This window comes from Urtica dioica, chromosome 4, assembly GCF_054948205.1.
Source record: "Urtica dioica subsp. dioica isolate 48M chromosome 4, U.dioica_male_clone48M_v1_H2, whole genome shotgun sequence".
In the NCBI taxonomy this organism is placed as follows: Eukaryota; Viridiplantae; Streptophyta; class Magnoliopsida; order Rosales; family Urticaceae; genus Urtica; species Urtica dioica.
Genome location: NC_142759.1, coordinates 36,094,121 through 36,100,645, shown reverse-complemented (window position 1 = coordinate 36,100,645; position 6,525 = coordinate 36,094,121). Strand labels below are relative to the sequence as shown.

Genomic DNA, 6,525 nt, shown 5'->3' with positions numbered 1-6,525 from the left:
CCTGATCATCTAGAAGACGAATTACCAATACCGGTCAATGATGAAATGTATTTAGTCACTCACGCTGTTAAGTTGATGGTTGCATGGCCAAAATCTCTAGTCATCTACGAAGATGATGTAAGTATTTTTTTTTAAAATGTATTTTACTATTAGTTGATTTGTATTGTAATAATCTTAATCACTATTCACAAGAGGAGTTACAGCCACCACAAAAGAAGAGTAAAAAGGTTGCCAAATCGCTAAAAAACAAAAAATCTAAATCTACAACTCATCGCGTGCATAAAAAAGGTTCAAGTCAAGCAACTCCTCTTCAAGCATTCCACGATCAAGAATCATTATTACCGACATTGGTTGATCGAATTTGAGTAATAAATGATGATATTGTGATCGATTATAAGTTTCCCGAGTGTGTGTTCAACGGCGAAGTCACATTAAAGTTGATGAAGGAAGATGTCGAGCAATTCATGTGCATGAAGGAGATCGGAGTAAACTGTATTCTAGTTCATATACGGTATTCTTATACTAACTTTAAAACTTTTTTAAGTATAATAACACTGATTTTATTATTGCTTCTGTGTTTTTCTTTTCCTTTTGTAGACATTTACGTTATCATATGCGGGTTGGCGGAGAATTGCGAAAATTCGCCTTTAGCAATCCCATTGACGTTTCTCCGTCTTTAACTCAATTAGACGAGCCTATAGGGCGATCAGAACACCTTTTTAAGGGAATGAAAGAGTTATTCCCTAGTCAATTGTTACTCGCGCCTTATAATTATGAGTAAGTAATTACACTAGAAATATCTTTTTATTTAACCGGGTTAAATTTATGTTAACTTACATTATTTTTTTTTATAGTTTTCATTGGGTTCTTCTGGTGGTGGATGTTAGCAAGCGCACGGCATACTTTCTCGATCCCATGAATACTAAAAGAGTTCGGCCTCATTTGAATTCGATAGTGGACTTGTGGGTATATTAAAACATATATATATATATATATATATTTAAAATTAATAGTTATGATTATTTTGTTATAACTTTTATATACTCGTGTAGAGCATTCGATAGCTTTGTCGGTAACAAGAAGTTTTCATGGAAAATTCCAAAGGTATATATATATATATATGCACAATTAAACTAGTATATCCATTACTATATATTTCAATCTAACATATTTTTTACAGGTACCGAAACAACCTTCGACAATTAAATGTGACTATTTTGTTTCAATAATGAAGAAAAACATTGTTGAAACTCGAGATTTTCATAAATGTTTGCAAGAGGTATGTACACATTTAAATACACATATTCAATACGTATATATATTGTTTCACTCACAAACAACTCGTTTTTATATATTATTAGTTTGAAAAGTTGAAGAGTTATACGGATGAGGCAATAGATGCGTATCGAGAAGAATGGTACAAAATGGTGTTAAACTTTATGGACACGGAAGTCAAATCGTCAAATGTGAATGTAAAGTGAGTGTGTTTCCGGTGCATGAACATTCGTTTACATGGTTTGATATGTTTCGGTTTAAATATACGGTACAAAGTACGAATAATAGAATTTGATTTTGAAATTATTGAATGGATTATTAAAAATCCGTATTGGTATGTTTAGGTTCGGATTTTGGAATATATATTGAAATTGTGTGCATGAATTTTTTGTAATGTTCAAATTTTTATATATTTAAAAAAAAAATTACATTACACTGCGCTTGTAAATAAACGTCTTAAAAAGATGGCACTTTTGAAAAGAATAGACAGCGTTTGTATATAAACGTTGTGAAAACTTCTTACCCGCCATGAAGACACGTGGATGCCACGTTGGAAAAGAATAGACAACGCTTATATACAAACGATGTGAAAAACATTAGACAGCGCTAATATACAAACGCCGTGAAAACTTTTTCGCCCAAATTCTTACGTGGCTCCTACGTGGCACCACTTTAGACAACGTTTATTTTAGGCGCCGTGGAATACTTTTAACCTCATGCGATACAACAGCGTGCAAAAAACGCCTTCAATCATATTTCACAGCGTTTAAAAAATGCTGTTAATCAATTTTTTTGTAGTAGTGTTTCCAACATTCAATAAGGCCTACGAGCCAATGTTTTAGGATTTCAAATTTTTGCAAATATTAATAAAGTTCGAGGTTTATCTTTCAAAATCCACTTTTTCAAAGTTTTTCGGTCGTCAAAATAAGATTGTAAACCCAAAAACCTGGGGGCTAGTGACATAGGCAACGGTCAGTACACGCAAAATCCTCAAGAAAGTACGCTCCACAAAAAGAAAGAACGTTCCACCAAAACAAAACACCCGAACATAAACGGGAACGAGCGCTCACCTAAGACGCCTCCGCGGCGCGCCATAAGACATCCCAGAGATGTAGGCTGAAGACGCCTCCGCGGCGTGCCATAAGACATCCCAGAGATGCACGCTGAAGACGCCTCCGCGACGCGCCATAAGACATCCCAGAGATGCAAGCTGAAGACACCTCCGTGGCGCGCCATAAGACATCCCAGAGATGCAGGCTGAAGACGCCTCCGCGACGCGCCATAAGACATCCCAGAGATGCAGGCTGAAGACGCCTCTGCGGCGCGCCATAAGACATCCCAGAGATGCAGGCTGAAGACGCCTCCGCGTTGCGCCATAAGACATCCCAGAGATGCAGGCTAAGACGCCTACATGGCGCAACCAAGTCGTCCCTCGCGACGCACCTAAGACGCCTACATGGCGCACGTAAGACGCCTACATAGCGCAACCAAGTCATCCCTCGTGACGCACCTAAGACGCCTACATGGCGCACTTAAGACGCCTACGTGGTGCAACCAAGTCGTCCCTCGCGACGCACCTAAAGCGCCTACATGGCGCACTTAAGATGCCTACATGGCACATCTAAAATGCCTATACGGCACACCTAGGAAGCCTACATGGCACATCTAGGCCATCCCTCGCGACGTGCCTAAGACGCCTAAACGATGCACATGACCGTCTTTCACGACGTGCTCTGAGTCGCCACAAGGCGTTGCATGTGATGACTAATCGCAATACACTTGAAGCCGCCACAAGGCGCACCTGAACCGCCACAAGGCGCATCTTAATCGCAATACACGAGTAAGGTCATGTAGAATGTTCTCGAGCCAAGCCTTGTTCCTAGAGTCAAGTCATCCTCCTCAAGTTGATCCTTGCTCCTCGAGTCGAGTCATTCTCCTCGAGTCGAGCCTCGCTCCTCGGGTCGAGTCACCCTCCTCGAGTCGAGTCTTGCTCCTCGAGTCGAGTCGAGCCTTGCTCCTCGAGTCGAGTCACTCTCCTTGAGTTGAGCCTTGCTCCTCGAGTCGAGTCATTCTCCTCGAGTCGAGCCTTGCTCCTCGAGTCGAGTCACTCTCCTCGAGTCGAGTCTTGCTCCTCGAGTCGAGTCATTCTCCTCGAGTCAAGCCTCACTCCTCGGGTCGAGTCACCCTTCTCGAGTCGAGTCTTGCTCCTCGAGTCGGGTCTATCTCCTCGCGTCGATGCTCCTTGAGTCGAGTCATTCTCCTCGAGTCGAGCCTTGCTCCTCAAGTCGAGTCACTCTCCTCGAGTGGAGTCTTGCTCCTCGAGTCGAGTCATTCTCCTCGAGTCGAGCCTCGCTCCTCGAGTCGAGTCACTCTCCTCGAGTCGAGTCTTGCTCCTCGTGTCGTGCCCGTCTCCTCGAGTCGAGCCTTGTTCCTCTAGTCAAATCGCTCTCCTCGAGTTGAGTCTTGCTCCTCGAGTCAAGTCACTCTTCTCAAGTCAAGCCTTGATCCTCGAGTCGAGTCACTCTCCTCAAGTCGAGCCTTGCTCCTAGAGACAAGTCATTCTCCTTGAGTCGAGTCACTCTCCTTGAGTCGAGCTTCGCTCCTCGAGTCGAGTCATCCTCCTCGAGTCAAGCCTCGCTCCTCGAGTCGAGTCAAGCCTCGCTCCTCGACTCGAGTCAAGCCTTGCTCCTCGAGACGAGTCATTCTCCTCGTGTCGAGCCTCGCTCCTCGAGTTGAGTCACTCCCTTCGAGGCGAGCCTTGCTCCTCGAGACGAAGCATTCTCCTCGAGTCGAGTCGTTCTCCTCGAGTCGAGCCTCGCTCCTTGAGTCGAGTCACTCTCCTCGAGTCGAGCCTTGCTCCTCGAGTCGAGCTTCGCTCCTCGAGTCGAGTCATTCTCATCGGGTCGAGTCTCGCTCCTCGAGTCAAGCCACTCTGCTCGAGTCGAGCCTTGCTCCTCGAGTCGAGTCATTCTTTTCGAGTCGAGTCCCGCTCCTCGAGCAAGCACCTAAAACGATTCGAAGAACAGGCTAGCCAAAGCGAGACTATTGCAAAACAAAACAAACAAACAGAGGGAAACTTACCCTCCGGGCATCAAAAATGCCATGACAGAAGAAGTCCACGTCGCTACTCGTTACGATGTCCCTTCGAGTCTTTAACAGAGACTCGCACTCACGTCTGGGGAATAAGGGTCGATCTTCCGAACGCAAACGGAGAAGCGTCACCAAAGCTTGAATGGCGGATGCCCCATGAGACCGACTTATGCTTGATGCGTGATCGAACTTTGAGCGTTGATCCCCGAGCAGTCGAAGCCCTCCGATGCGGCAGAGCCTTCCACCAGGTACCACTCCGCCTTCTCGAAGCATCGGCCCGCAGCATCAACTTCAATCTCCGAGACCTCGGAATGAGCATGCCTTTGCAAAATGAAAAAGTGCAGTCGCCTTCCAAGCTGTCCGAGACAGAAGCCATGATCTTCCCCTAATAGGTCACGACTACACAACTGTCACCCTACTAGTCACCGTCGAGTCCCATGGACTCCGCGTTGATGATATCATCAAACAAAATGCCATCGAAGAAAGACTTGGGACGGACTTCACCAAAAGATCAACAAGCCGTGACATGTCGGTCCGCCTCTGCACACGCACACGTCCTACTTGCGCATGCATGCCCCCGTCGCTCTCGGGCTAGAGCGATGGGTGCAATCGTGTCCACCTCGCCCATGTTGAGCTACGCCTCCTATCCGCTTGGATCCTCCTCCACGTGTTGATCACACACTCGTGTCGAGAGAGACGGAAAAGCAAGAGAGAGCACTTGCAATTGTGAGAACAATCTTCATGATCGCAAAGGCTTCGCGACGGCGAAGCTTTGGGAAATAAATTTTCCTCAAACACCCAGCTGAAACAACTAAAAGTTCATCGCTCGAAGCCTCCCGAGCGATGAACTTGGGGGGACAATGTTGTCAGTCGTTTTCGAAAAACCCGGGATGCCGAGAAGACATGCCACTCAAAGGACCAATGGTCAGGCCGGAGGTCCTGAAGAGTGGCAAGCCTTCCGTCACGAGTCGCTAGCAAGCCCTCATGTTGAAACTTTCAGCCTCCTCGAGTCGACTCACTCTCCTCGAGTCGAGTCACTCTCCTCGAGTCGACCCTCACCCCTAGAGTCGAGTCATTGTGTCCACGAGTCGATTAACAAATCCTCGTGTTGACCTCAATGCCTCGAGTATGGACTTTACGTTCCACGCAACTCACGAAATCTCAAGTCTCGAACGCCCAACGGGCCGGATAAACGAAGACCACTAAGGTCCAAAAGAGTCCCACAAGACGGGGCACGCACACGTAGCATGCCGTGCGCCGCGCTAGCCATGGGCGCGAAGCGCCAGCCAGGCGCGCGCCGTGCCAGTCAGGCGCACACCGCGCCACCAAACACACCGCGTGCGCATGGCGCATGGCGCGCCATGCCTGTCGGAGGCGCGCCCCGCCACCAATCACACCACTCGCGTATGGCGCATGCTGCTCCGCGTTAGTCGAAGGCGCGCCGCGCCACCAAGCACACCGCGGCGCATGGCGTATGGCACGCCGCACCAGTCTGAGGCGCGCCGCGCCACCGCGCGCGCATGGTGCATGGCGCGCCGCGCCAGTCTGAGGCACGCCGCGCCATCGCGCACGGCGCGCGCGCCACAATCCACTTCTTGGTGGGGCGCGTTCCACCTCGAGGCCAGCGCGTTCTCCAGTCCCACATGGATACCCCAACTACTATAAATACCCCCTCTCATTGAGAGGAAAGCTATCCCATTCATTGTCAAGGAACTTGAGACTTCTCTCTGCTTCTCTAGATGCCATCCTTGGCCTGAAGCGGATTCTCCTCGATTTCTCGTTCTCAGAGATTCTGAAGCACTTTCGAGGACTCCCGAGTGCCGTCTCTCTCGATCGAACGATTAATCTCGAGCCGACGAGTGCTCTAACGGTTTTCGACTGAAAATCGCCTACGCGTCTAGCACATTAGACCCGTCCACCATTTCTTACAAGAAATCGCCTACGCGTCCCAAATCTCCGCCACAACAAGGAACTCTTGACTTAGAGTTTCTGACGTCTCCAAAAGAGAGGAAACACGCAATCTCTCTCGGGTCACTCGATCCCAGAGTCTTGAGACGACGCCGAGGACTCTTCCGCGCTCCATCTCCTCTGTCGAGCACACCCTCCAGGCTCTGCGCCTCACACTGCGTTACATACGCCTTGAACTACGTTTTGACCTGA

The 6,525-nt window shown here is 48.1% G+C and overlaps 1 long non-coding RNA gene across 1 annotated transcript; it reads left to right on the top strand.

The window, feature by feature from the left end:
- Positions 1-1,233: 1,233 nt before the first annotated feature.
- Positions 1,234-1,578, top strand: LOC149401521 (uncharacterized). Its single transcript, XR_016296284.1, has 2 exons — positions 1,234-1,279; positions 1,362-1,578. It is a non-coding gene; the product is annotated as an uncharacterized LOC149401521 (long non-coding RNA).
- Positions 1,579-6,525: the final 4,947 nt, after the last annotated feature.